The sequence below is a fragment of the Ranitomeya variabilis genome, chromosome 6 (genome assembly GCF_051348905.1).
Source record: "Ranitomeya variabilis isolate aRanVar5 chromosome 6, aRanVar5.hap1, whole genome shotgun sequence".
In the NCBI taxonomy this organism is placed as follows: domain Eukaryota; kingdom Metazoa; phylum Chordata; class Amphibia; order Anura; family Dendrobatidae; genus Ranitomeya; species Ranitomeya variabilis.
Window position 1 is genome coordinate 402,697,936 of NC_135237.1, and position 14,261 is coordinate 402,712,196.

The window sequence follows — 14,261 nt, forward strand, 5'->3', positions numbered from 1 at the left end:
GACCTGCCAACACCGAGGAATGAACCTCGGAAATGACTCTGCTGGTCCACTTATCAGGCACAAACAGTCTGTCAGGTGGACAAGAATCAGGCCTATCAGCCTGAAATCTCTGCAACACACGTCGCAGATCTGGAGAAATAGCTGACAAGATAATACCATCCTTAAGAATACCAACAGGTTCAGCGACTCCAGGAGCATCAGGCACAAAGCTCCTGGAAAGAGCATCGGCCTTCACATTCTTTGAACCTGGTAAATACGAGACAACAAAGTCAAAACGGGAGAAAAACAATGACCAGCGGGCCTGTCTAGGATTCAGGCGTTTAGCAGACTCGAGATACATTAGATTTTTGTGATCAGTCAAGACCACCACACGATGCTTAGCACCCTCGAGCCAATGACGCCACTCCTCAAATGCCCATTTCATGGCCAACAACTCCCGATTGCCCACATCATAATTTCGCTCCGCAGGCAAAAACTTCCTAGAGAAAAAGGCGCAAGGTCTCATAACAGAGCAACCAGGGCCTCTCTGCGACAAAACGGCCCCTGCTCCAATCTCTGAAGCATCCACCTCAACTTGAAAGGGAAGCGAGACATCAGGCTGGCACAAAACAGGCGCCGAAGTAAACCGACGTTTCAACTCCTGGAAAGCCTCCACGGCAGCAGGAGCCCAATTAACCACATCGGAGCCCTTCTTGGTCATATCCGTCAAAGGTTTCACAATGCTAGAAAAGTTAGCGATAAAACGACGGTAGAAGTTAGCGAAACCCAAGAACTTCTGAAGACTCTTAACTGACGAGGGCTGAGTCCAATCAAGAATAGCTCGGACCTTGACTGGGTCCATCTCCACAGCAGAAGGGGAAAAAATGAACCCCAAAAAGGGAACCTTCTGTGTTGTGAATTTGGATTCTGGGCTCCCCCGGTGGCCGCTTGTGGAATTGGACTTGTCATCCTCTTTCCTGTTTCACCTGATTCCATCAGTAGTGGGTGTCGCTATTTAAGCTCATTTCTCTGGTGGTTTCTTGCCGGTCAACAATGTTATCTGATGCCTCTCAGTGCTTGTTCCTGCTTCTAGACAACTACTGATAAGTTGGACTTTTGTCCATGTTTTGTTTTGCCTATTTGTTCCAGTTCGCAGCTGAAGTTTTGTTACTGTGTCTGGAAAGCTCTCGTCGATCAGGGATTGCTACTCTGGCGTTATGAGTTAATGCCAGAGTTTAAGGTAATCTCTGGATGGTGTTTTGTTAGTATTTTTCTGCTGACCATGAAAGTATACTATCTGTCTTCTGCTATCTAGTAAGCGGACCTCAAATTTGCTAAGACTATTTTCCTGCTGCGTTTGTTGTTTCATCTGAACTCACCGTCATTATATGTGGGGGGCTACTGTCTTCTTTGGAATATTTCTCTAGAGGTGAGCCAGGTCTTATATTTCCCTCTGCTAGCTATTTAGGTCTTAGGCCAGAGCTGGGCATCTAGCGATTAATAGGAAATGCTACCTGGCTATTTCTAGTTGCGCGGCAGGCTTAGTTCATGGTCAGTATAGTTCCATCTTCCGAGAGCTTGTCCCTCTATAGGCTTGCTATGATCTCTGCCTGCAGAGATCATGACAGTTTGACCGGCCCATAAAGTGTTAAAGACCCAGGTTGAGAAAGGAGAGTTATAAGAAGTCTGCTGGAATTTTTTTTTTTTTTTTTCCCTCCAGGATGCCTTGCTGCAGTCTTTTTTCTCTCTCTCCTCCTAATCTCTGTATGCTCTGTGTGCACCTGACAATAATGGATCTCCAGAGTGTAACTGCGGGTTTGAATAATCTCATCACGAAAGTACAAAATTTACAAGATTTTGTAGTACATGCTCCGGTATCTGAGCCGAGAATTCCTTTGCCGGAGTTCTTCACAGGGAATAGAGCTAGCTTCCAGAATTTCCGAAATAATTGTAAGCTTTATTTGTCCCTGAAGTCTCGTTCAGCTGGAGACCCTGCTCAGCAGGTTAGGATTGTGATTTCCTTGCTCAGGGGTGACCCTCAAGATTGGGCCTTCTCATTGCCAGCAGGGGATCCTGCGTTACGCGATGTGGATGCGTTTTTTCTGGCCTTGGGCTTGCTTTATGAGGAACCTCATTTGGAACTTCAGGCAGAAAAAACTTTGATGGCACTATCTCAGGGGCAAGACGAAGCTGAAGTTTTCTGCCAAAAATTCCGTAAATGGTCTGTGCTTACTCAGTGGAATGAGTGCGCCTTGGCGGCAACTTTCAGAGAAGGTCTCTCTGATGCCGTTAAGGATGTTATGGTGGGGTTCCCTTTGCCTGCAGGTCTGAATGAGTCCATGACAATGGCTATTCAGATTGATAGGCGTCTGCGGGAGCGCAAACCGATGCACCATCTGGCGGTGTCTATGGAAAAGACGCCAGAAAGTATGCAGTGTGATAGAATTCTGTCCAGGAGCGAGCGACAGAATTTTAGACGGAAGAATGGATTGTGTTTCTATTGTGGGGATTCTACTCATGTTATATCGGCATGCTCTAGGCGTACAAAGAAGCTTGATAAGTCTGTTTCCATTGGCACCATTCAGTCTAAGTTTATTTTGTCTGTAACCCTGATTTGCTCTTTGTCATCCATTGCCACGGACGCCTATGTTGACTCTGGCGCCGCTCTGAGTCTTATGGATTGGTCCTTTGCCAATCGTTGTGGTTTTGATTTAGAGCCTTTGGAGACTCTTATTCCTCTGAAGGGGATTGACTCCACCCCATTGGCTAATAATAAACCACAATACTGGACACAAGTAACCATGCGTATCAATCCGGATCACCAGGAGATTATTCGTTTCCTGGTGCTGTATAATTTACATGACGATTTGGTACTGGGATTGCCATGGTTGCAGTCTCACAACCCAGTCTTGGACTGGAGAGCTATGTCTGTGTTGAGCTGGGGATGTAAGGGTATTCATGGGGACGTACCTTTGGTTTCTATTTCGTCGTCCATTCCCTCTGAAGTCCCTGAGTTCCTCTCTGATTATCAAGACGTCTTTGACGAACCCAAGCTTGGGTCGTTACCTCCGCACCGTGAGTGCGATTGTGCCATAGATTTGATACCGGGTTGTAAATATCCAAAGGGTCGTTTGTTTAATTTGTCTGTGCCGGAACATGCTGCTATGCGGGAATATATAAAGGAGTCTTTGGAAAAGGGACATATTCGTCCATCTTCTTCTCCCTTGGGAGCTGGGTTTTTCTTTGTCTCAAAAAAAGACGGCTCTTTGAGACCATGTATTGATTATCGGCTTCTGAATAAGATCACTGTTAAGTATCAATACCCATTGCCATTGCTTACTGATTTGTTTGCTCGTATAGAGGGTGCTAAGTGGTTCTCTAAAATTGATCTTCGTGGGGCGTATAATTTGGTGCGGATCAGGCAGGGGGATGAGTGGAAGACCGCATTTAATACGCCCGAGGGCCACTTTGAGTATTTGGTCATGCCTTTTGGTCTTTCTAATGCCCCTTCAGTTTTCCAGTCTTTTATGCATGATATTTTCCGCGATTTTCTGGATAAATTTATGATAATATATCTGGATGATATTCTGATTTTTTCTGATGACTGGGACTCTCATGTCCAGCAGGTCAGGAGAGTTTTTCAGGTTCTGCGGTCTAATTCTTTATGTGTGAAGGGGTCTAAGTGCGTTTTTGGGGTCCAGAAAATTTCCTTTTTGGGGTATATTTTTTCTCCCTCTTCCATTGAGATGGATCCCGTCAAGGTGCAAGCTATTTGTGACTGGACTCAGCCCTCCTCTCTTAAGGGTCTTCAGAGATTTTTGGGCTTTGCCAACTTTTACCGCCGATTTATTGCTGGTTTTTCGGATGTCGTTAAACCACTGACTGATTTGACCAGACAAGGCGCTGATGTTGCTAATTGGTCCCCTCATGCTGTAGAGGCCTTTCAGGAGCTTAAGCGCCGTTTTGCCTCTGCCCCTGTGTTGCGTCAGCCTGATGTGAATCTGCCTTTTCAGGTTGAGGTTGACGCTTCGGAGATCGGAGCTGGGGCAGTGTTGTCGCAGAAAGGTTCCGACTGCTCCGTCATTAGGCCTTGTGCCTTCTTTTCTCGCAAATTTTCGCCCGCAGAGCGGAATTATGATGTTGGGAATCGGGAGCTTTTGGCCATGAAGTGGGCGTTTGAGGAGTGGCGCCATTGGCTCGAGGGGGCTAGGCATCAGGTGGTGGTATTGACTGACCACAAAAATTTGATTTATCTTGAGACTGCCAGACGCCTGAATCCTAGACAGGCGCGCTGGTCTTTATTTTTTTCTCGCTTTAATTTTGTGGTGTCATACCTACCGGGTTCTAAGAATGTTAAGGCAGATGCCCTTTCTAGGAGTTTTGACCCGGACTCTCCTGGTAATTCTGAACCCACAGGTATCCTTAGGGAGGGAGTAATTTTGTCGGCCGTTTCTCCTGATCTGCGGCGGTCCTTGCAAGAGTTTCAGGCGGATAGACCGGATCGTTGTCCGCCTGATAGACTGTTTGTTTCGGATGATTGGACCAGCAGAGTCATCTCTGAGGTACATTCTTCTGCATTGGCAGGTCATCCCGGAATTTTTGGTACCAGGGATTTGGTGGCAAGATCCTTCTGGTGGCCTTCTCTGTCACGAGATGTGCGAGTCTTTGTGCAGTCATGTGACGTTTGTGCTCGGGCCAAGTCTTGTAGTTCTCGGGCTAGCGGACTGCTGTTGCCCTTGCCTATTCCTAAGAGGCCTTGGACACACATCTCGATGGATTTTATTTCAGATCTGCCTGTTTCCCAGAAGATGTCTGTCATCTGGGTGGTCTGTGACCGTTTCTCTAAAATGGTCCATTTGGTTCCTCTGCCCAAGTTGCCTTCTTCTTCTGAGTTGGTTCCTCTGTTTTTTCAGAATGTTGTCCGATTGCACGGTATTCCTGAGAATATTGTTTCTGACAGAGGTACCCAATTTGTGTCTAGATTTTGGCGGGCATTCTGTGCTAGGATGGGCATAGATTTGTCTTTTTCATCTGCTTTTCACCCTCAGACTAATGGCCAGACCGAGCGGACTAATCAGACCCTTGAGACATATCTGAGGTGTTTTGTCTCTGCTGACCAGGATGATTGGGTTGCTTTTTTGCCATTGGCAGAGTTCGCCCTCAATAATCGGGCCAGTTCTTCCACCTTGGTGTCCCCGTTTTTCTGTAATTCGGGGTTTCACCCTCGATTTTCCTCCGGTCAGGTGGAATCCTCGGATTGTCCTGGAGTGGATGCGGTGGTGGAGAGATTGCATCACATCTGGGGGCAGGTTATGGACAATTTGAGGTTGTCACAGGAGAAGACTCAGCGTTTTGCCAACCGTCATCGTCGTGTTGGTTCTCGGCTTTGTGTTGGAGATTTAGTGTGGCTGTCTTCTCGTTTTGTCCCTATGAGGGTCTCTTCTCCTAAGTTTAAACCTCGGTTCATCGGCCCTTATAGAATATTGGAGATTCTTAATCCTGTTTCTTTCCGTTTGGACCTCCCTGCGTCCTTTTCCATTCATAACGTTTTTCATCGGTCGTTATTGCGCAGGTATGAGGTACCTGTTGTACCTTCTGTTGAGCCTCCTGCTCCGGTGTTGGTTGAGGGTGAGTTGGAGTACGTTGTGGAGAAAATTTTGGACTCTCGTGTTTCCAGACGGAAACTCCAGTATCTGGTCAACTGGAAGGGTTACGGCCAGGAGGATAATTCTTGGGTCAATGCATCTGATGTTCATGCTTCTGATCTTGTTCGTGCCTTCCATAGGGCTCATCCTGGTCGCCCTGGTGGATCTGGTGAGGGTTCGGTGCCCCCTCCTTGAGGGGGGGGTACTGTTGTGAATTTGGATTCTGGGCTCCCCCGGTGGCCGCTTGTGGAATTGGACTTGTCATCCTCTTTCCTGTTTCACCTGATTCCATCAGTAGTGGGTGTCGCTATTTAAGCTCATTTCTCTGGTGGTTTCTTGCCGGTCAACAATGTTATCTGATGCCTCTCAGTGCTTGTTCCTGCTTCTAGACAACTACTGATAAGTTGGACTTTTGTCCATGTTTTGTTTTGCCTATTTGTTCCAGTTCGCAGCTGAAGTTTTGTTACTGTGTCTGGAAAGCTCTCGTCGATCAGGGATTGCTACTCTGGCGTTATGAGTTAATGCCAGAGTTTAAGGTAATCTCTGGATGGTGTTTTGTTAGTATTTTTCTGCTGACCATGAAAGTATACTATCTGTCTTCTGCTATCTAGTAAGCGGACCTCAAATTTGCTAAGACTATTTTCCTGCTGCGTTTGTTGTTTCATCTGAACTCACCGTCATTATATGTGGGGGGCTACTGTCTTCTTTGGAATATTTCTCTAGAGGTGAGCCAGGTCTTATATTTCCCTCTGCTAGCTATTTAGGTCTTAGGCCAGAGCTGGGCATCTAGCGATTAATAGGAAATGCTACCTGGCTATTTCTAGTTGCGCGGCAGGCTTAGTTCATGGTCAGTATAGTTCCATCTTCCGAGAGCTTGTCCCTCTATAGGCTTGCTATGATCTCTGCCTGCAGAGATCATGACACTTCTGTACACCAAAAAGACACTTTGAGCCCTTGACAAACAAAGAATTTTCACGCAAAATTTTAAAGACCATCCTGACCTGCTCCACATGCGAGTCCCAATTATCAGAAAAAACCAGAATATCATCCAGATAAACGATCAGAAATTTATCCAGATAGTTCCGGAAAATGTCATGCATAAAGGACTGAAAAACTGAAGGGGCATTAGAGAGCCCAAAAGGCATCACCAAGTACTCAAAATGGCCTTCGGGCGTATTGAATGCGGTTTTCCATTCATCCCCTTGCTTAATGCGCACAAGGTTGTACGCACCACGAAGGTCTATCTTGGTAAACCACTTGGCACCTTTAATCCGGGCAAACAAGTCAGACAACAGCGGCAAAGGATACTGAAATTTGACAGTGATCTTATTTAAAAGCCGATAGTCAATACAAGGCCTCAAAGATCCGTCCTTTTTAGCCACAAAAAAGAATCCCGCACCAAGAGGGGAAGAAGACGGACGGATGTGTCCTTTCTCCAGAGACTCCTTGATATATGAACGCATAGCGGTATGTTCAGGTATCGACAGATTAAACAGTCTTCCCTTAGGAAACTTACTGCCTGGAATCAAATCTATTGCACAGTCACATTCCCTATGAGGAGGCAATGCACTGGACCTGGACTCGCTAAAGACATCCTGATAATCAGACAAGTACTCCGGAACTTCCGAAGGCGTAGAAGAAGCAATAGACACAGGCAGGGAATCCTCATGAATACCACGACAGCCCCAACTAGACACTGACATAGCCTTCCAGTCAAGGACTGGATTATGGGTCTGTAACCATGGCAGCCCCAAAACAACCAAATCATGCATTTTATGTAGAACGAGAAAACGTATCACCTCGCGGTGTTCAGGAGTCATGCACATGGTAACCTGTGTCCAATACTGCGGCTTATTTTCTGCCAATGGCGTAGCATCAATACCCCTAAGAGGGATAGGATTTTCTAATGGTTCAAGAATAAAACCACAGCGCTTAGCAAATGAGAGATCCATAAGACTCAGGGCAGCACCTGAATCTACAAACGCCATGACAGGATAAGATGACAGTGAGCAAATCAAAGTTACAGACAGAATAAACTTAGGATGCAAATTACCAACGGTGACAGGACTAACAACCTTAGATATACGTTTAGAGCATGCTGAGATAACATGTGTAGAATCACCACAGTAGTAGCACAAGCCATTCCGGCGTCTATGAATTTTCCTCTCATTTCTAGTCAGGATTCTATCACATTGCATCAAATCAGGTGTCCGTTCAGACAACACCATGAGGGAATTTGCGGTTTTTCTATCACATTGCATCACATCAGGTGTCTGTTCAGACAACAACATGAGGGAATTTGCGGTTTTGCGCTCCCGCAACCGCCGGTCAATTTGAATAGCCAGGGACATGGTATCATTCAGACCTGTGGGAATGGGAAAACCCACCATAACATTCTTAATGGCCTCAGAAAGGCCATTTCTAAAATTAGCGGCCAGTGCACACTCGTTCCAATGTGTCAGCACGGACCATTTCCGAAATTTTTGGCAATACACCTCTGCCTCGTCCTGGCCCTGAGACATAGCCAGCAAGGCTTTCTCTGCCTGAATCTCAAGATTGGGTTCCTCATAAAGTAAACCGAGCGCCAGAAAAAACGCATCAATATCAGCCAATGCCGGATCTCCTGGCGCCAACGAAAAAGCCCAATCCTGAGGGTCACCCCGTAAGAATGAAATAACAATTTTTACTTGTTGAGCAGAGTCTCCAGACGAACAAGGTTTCAGGGACAAAAATAATTTACAATTATTCCTGAAATTCCTAAACTTAAATCGGTCTCCTGAAAACAGTTCAGGAATCGGAATCTTGGGTTCAGACCTAGGATTTCTGGTAACATAATCTTGTATACCCTGCACACGAGCGGCAAGCTGGTCCACACTTGTAATCAAGGTCTGGACATTCATGTCTGCAGCAAGCTTAAGCCACTCTGAGGTAAAGGGGAAAAGAAAAAAAAAAAATGAGAGAGGGAAAAAAAAAAACTCAAAATTTTCTTTCTTATAATCCCACTTCTGCAATGCATTAAACATTTAATACTGGCCTGGCATACTGATATGACCCCAGTGGACAGGGTCTCAGAGGAACGTGTAAGTCTGCAAGATACAAAAATCCAGCTCATAGGGCTGTGGTAACTGGGTTGACCAAATAGCTACTCCTAACGCCAACACTAGAAGTAGCCGGGGATCATGCCTACGGTGATCGCTAGATGACTCGCGCCAGCCGGAGAATCTAACTACCCCTAGGAGAAGAAAACAAAGACCTCTCTTGCCTCCAGAGAAAGGGACCCCAAAGCAAGATACAAGCCCCCCACAAATAATAACGGTGAGGTAAGAGGAAATGACAAACACAGAAATGAACCAGGTTCAGCAAAGAGAGGCCAGCTTACTAATAGCAGAATAAAGCAAGATAACTTATCTGGTCAACAAAAACCCTATAAAAATCCACGCTGGAGATTCAAGAACCCCCGAACCGTCTAACGGTCCGGGGGGAGAACACCAGCCCCCTAGAGCTTCCAGCAAAGGTCAGGATACAGATAGGAACAAGCTGGACAAAAATACCAAACAAAACAAAAGCAAAAAGCAAAGAAACAGACTTAGCTTGAAAAACAGGAACCAGGATCAGAGGACAAGAGCACAACAGATTAGCTCTGATTTCAACGATGCCAGGCATTGAACTGAAGGTCCAGGGAGCTTATATAGCAACGCCCCTGAACTAACGGCCCAGGTGAGGATATAGGAAAAGACAGACGCTCCAGAGTCAAATCACTAATGACCACTAGAGGGAGCAAAAAGCAAAATCACAACAGCTACACATCCCTCTTTCATCGATCCCTCATCCAGCCATACCTCCATCCATCCATTCCTCATCCACCTATCCATCCAGCCATACCTCAATACATCCCCCATCTATTCCTCATGCATTCAGCCATCCCTTTATCCATCCAGCCCTCCAGCCATTTCTCCATCCATCTCTCATCCATCCATCTATCCATCCATCCCTCATCCATCCATCTCTCCATCCATTCCTCATCTATCCATCCATTCATCCATCCATCTATCCAGCCAGCTATCCTTCCATCCCACGCAGCCTCAGTGACCGGCAGTGACCTTGATGATGTCACTGCCAGTCATTGAGGTTGAGCTCACAGAAGCTCATTCTTCCAGTGGTTCTCAGTCTGAACTTGGCATCTTGGCACCGTCCAGGTTGAAAACTGTTTATCCCCCAGACATGGATTACAGCATTGGATAGAATGTCGGACAGGTGAGGGATATGGTTGTTTTTTTATTTTTGTTTTATTACAGGAGTCAAGGGTTTCAATGGAATTGGTGTCAGGTGAGTATAACTGTGTTTGTTATTTAAAAAAAATTAAAAGTGTGTTTTGTTTTCATTTCAAATAAAAGACTTTATACTGGCTATGTATTTATTTATCATACAACTATAGGATTAATAAAGGATAGTTGTCTTATAGCTGCCTCTCCATTACTAAGCCGTGAGCTTGATGTTACTAGAAAATACAAAGGTGACATCAACCCCACAAATATGTATCTCACTTGCCACTGATAGCCAGGTAAAGTGCTAGAATTGGCAATTGCCAATGGATGCACCTGTTCTAGGTGGCTGCAGGCTGCTATTTTTAGGCTTGGGGGACAATATCCATGGCCCCTTATCAGCCTGAGTATACCAGCCCCAGCTGACTGCTTCAGCTTAGCTGGCTGTCAAAACGGGGTGGGACCCCATGACCATTTTTTTTAAATTATTTATTTAAGTAATTTTAAAAAAAGGGAGGGGACCACTTTATTCCTGATAATCAACCTTGCTAATGCTGACAGCTGAGGGCTATAACCCCAGATGTCAGTTGTTCTGGTTGGTTATAAAAAAAAAAAGGAAACCCATGCCGTTTAAAAAAAAAAAATAATAATTATTTATTTTGAGTGCAGGTGCCAGCTGATGAATACTCCCATAAGCCACCACCTGCTCTCGCTGTTATTAGCAGCAGCAGATGTAGGCTGATGTGAGTAGTATCACAGCTCTGATCACAGCTGCGGGCTCAACCGCGGCTGTCTGACCGATGGTGATGATTTTACCGCATATCAAAGCAGCATTTGCCGTGCTGTAATGCACAGTTCGGGGGGCTGAACCTGAACAGTAACACAGACTTCCTGGTGAAGTCCATGTACGTTGTCCGTGCCCAAACAGTAGGTTTTTGGCATGGACGCTAAACTTTACTGTTCGGGTTCACCCATCTCTATATATAAGTATATAAGGTCCCTTCAAGACTGTGATGCCCTCACAACATTATGATACCCCAAGTCTTCCCCCACAGTATGATTCCCCCTATTGTATGATCTCACCCACAACCCTTCCACACAGTTTGATGGCTCTTACAACTACCAACACACAGTATAATGGCTCCAATGACCCTCCCCCCGTATTATTATGGTTCCACAGTCCCCCACTCATACACTATGATAAAGCCAACGTATGATGCTCCAGGTAACCCCTCACACAGTATAATGCCTCTACAACACTCCACACAGTACGAACCCCCCATTGCCCATCATACAGTATGATCCAACCACAGTTCACATACACATTGCATTATTGACCCACAGCATCCCACATAATGCATGATGAATCCCACAGCCCCCAACACACAGATTGATAGCCCTCACACCTCGTATGGTGTACATTCAAGGACTGTCATACATTTCTGTAATAAATACTGACAGTTTTTGGCATAAGTTATTATGAATTTGTCAGTCCACTGTACAATTACGCGTCATTAACCAATAGGACAAACAAAAACACAGGTTCAGTAAAAACATTAACCCCTGTGTCCGTCAGGAGATGTTTACAGCCATAACGGTCCCGTACAAATAAATATATAAACCTAAAAGAAATAAGCACGAGTCGGACCTCAAAGTACCAAAAAAATACCAAATTTATTAAGAAACAAAAGAAGCTACAAAAGACAGCAATGGTGGTGACATATACCAGTATAAAATGGCACCATAGACCTGAGGCATGTGTAAAAACCAATATCCCTCTTGCCACACTTATAAATATCCATATACTAATGACTTGTTATGCCCAGTGGCATCTTCCATATAATGACATATCTCTAGTGTGGCAATAAATTACATACAGCAATAACAAACTACATTACCTCAGATCTGATGGTGCCAGATCCCCTACGCGCGTTTCGGCAGCGTGAGCCTTCTTCCGGGGGAGTGGCATCATCAGATCACTAACCAAGTTAAATAGTGCTCCCGCCCAATCATAGTTAATGAAAAATGCTCTACATCATGAAGCCACCTCCTTGTTGCGGCGCATGCTCCGACCGCCGCCACAAGACCCGAGTCCCTCACGGCGTCATCAGATGACTACGCCCACATGAAAGCCAGGCAATCACGTGAGTGCAGGACCCGATGGAGACGCCAGTGAGCAATGCTCGGCCAAGTAGCGAGGGGCGCGCACGCGCACAGAGGCGGCCACATACGGGGCAGATCGACCATAGTAAAACCAGGTAATAACGCTCAATTCTAATCCAACCGGAGCATCAGACATGAATAACGGAAAAATGGATCCCATATATTACAATAAATGTGATTATACATACAATAGATGTTATAAAGAATGCAACAATGAGCAAACATAGTGTACAAATAAATACATGTGGGACACATAGATCCCATATATTATAATAAATGTGAATATACATACATAAGTGTTATAAAGGATGCAACAGTAAGCAACCATAATACACAATAAATACAGGTGAAATATGCATACAACATATGAAATAGAGTTGTTATAATGTGCAACCTACAACAACATAATAAGAGAGCCAATATCCCAATATAATAATGGCCTCAAATATATTATACCAGGTATCATATTAAATAAATATATTATATATAAGTGTGCTATTGATAAAGTACAGAACGCCTGAACCAGCAGGCGTACTAAAAAATAATAAACAAAAATTATGTACACCATTAAATAAGAAACATTATCTCAGAATATACAGTACATATCTATAACAAACAGTGCATATTTATTTTAAAATAAATACAACATGAGAATTCTTCCATTTTCATCCGACTTCAAACACAGCTCACATGGATCAAAAAGAGTCCTGGCGGAGACTAAGAGGATGATAACAACAACAATTAAAATCGACATAAAAAAGAAAACGGGTTAAAATCCAATAAACCACACAATTTAAAAACAGCAACCACATTAAAGGAAAGGTGCAAAGCTCAGAGTTTCATTTAAACCGTCAGGTTTCAAGCTACGGAGTTCCCAAATCCAACGGGATTCTTTTTGGGCCAACATTTTGCTCACACTCCCTCCCCGTGGATTTATGGGGATGCAGTCTATCCCCTTTACCCTCAGACATGAAGGATCACTGGCATGAAATTGTTTGAAGTGTCTCGGGACACTTTTCAATAGATCTGGATTGTCTTCCTCCTTCCCAGCAATTATATCTCTCACATGTTCTCTGATTCGTATCTTCAGGGCTCTTGTTGTTAACCCTACGTATATTTTGACACATGTACAATACGGGTAATAGACTACAGCAGTAGTCGTACACGTTATTGAGTGTGTAATTTTAAAATTTCTTCCATCAGAAGATACGAATTCAGTCGCTGTGTCCACATTGGGGCACGCCACACACTTCCCACAGGGTTTACAACCCCATGGGGATCTTGACTGTTGTTTCTGTAACCCAAATAGTGGTCATTCTTTTGGGATATATAAACTCTTCACCAAAGTGTGCCTCAAACTTTTCGATCGTCGCGCAGTGAGAGAAGGCTTCTGTGACAAGTATTGTCTAAGCACCGGATCCGCCAATAAAACTGGCCAATGTTTAGCCACACTATCGGAGAGTTTACTCCATTGAGAGTTGTAGGTTGTCACCAACCTTACCTGATTAGTTGCAGGTTTCTTCACAGATGAATAAAGAAGTTGGTGGCGGTCCATATTTCTAGCACGATTGTATTACGCGTCATACCTGAGCTCTGCCAAGACAGGCTTAGAAGCACTAAAAATCACAAAATGTGACATTTCAAACAATTTTTCCCCAGAAATCTGGCAAAAACTGCTTGATGTGTCCATAATTATTGGGCAACTATTAGTGCGCACAACTGTTATGTAAATGACTGAAAAATTAAAATTTTCCCATTAAAGTGTTAAAATGAGAATAATATCTAAACAATACCTAAACAAAATATTCATTAGTATTGTCATATATCCCTTCACAACACAAATATGGAAGGAGTTAGTGGAGGCCACTGACTATCTGGATGATCAAAATTTCCATGTTATTAAAAAAGGAGAGTCCGCAAAAAAATTACATGGGGTTCCCTCTATTTTTAATAACAAGCTGATTGAAAGCAGGCAGCTGAGGGCTGGTGCTATTATTTTGGGAAGTGTCCAATATCCATAAAAGTTCCTAAGTTATTAATATCAGCTCACAGCTGAATGCGTAACTTTACTGAGGTCACCGCTCGCAGTGTGAGAAATTTCTCACACTGCGAGTGGTGACCTCTGTAAGGTTATTGCAGTTCATCGGCTATGAACTGTGATAACCTTAGTGACGTCATTGCTTGTCGCAGCAAACAGATTCACATGCTACTG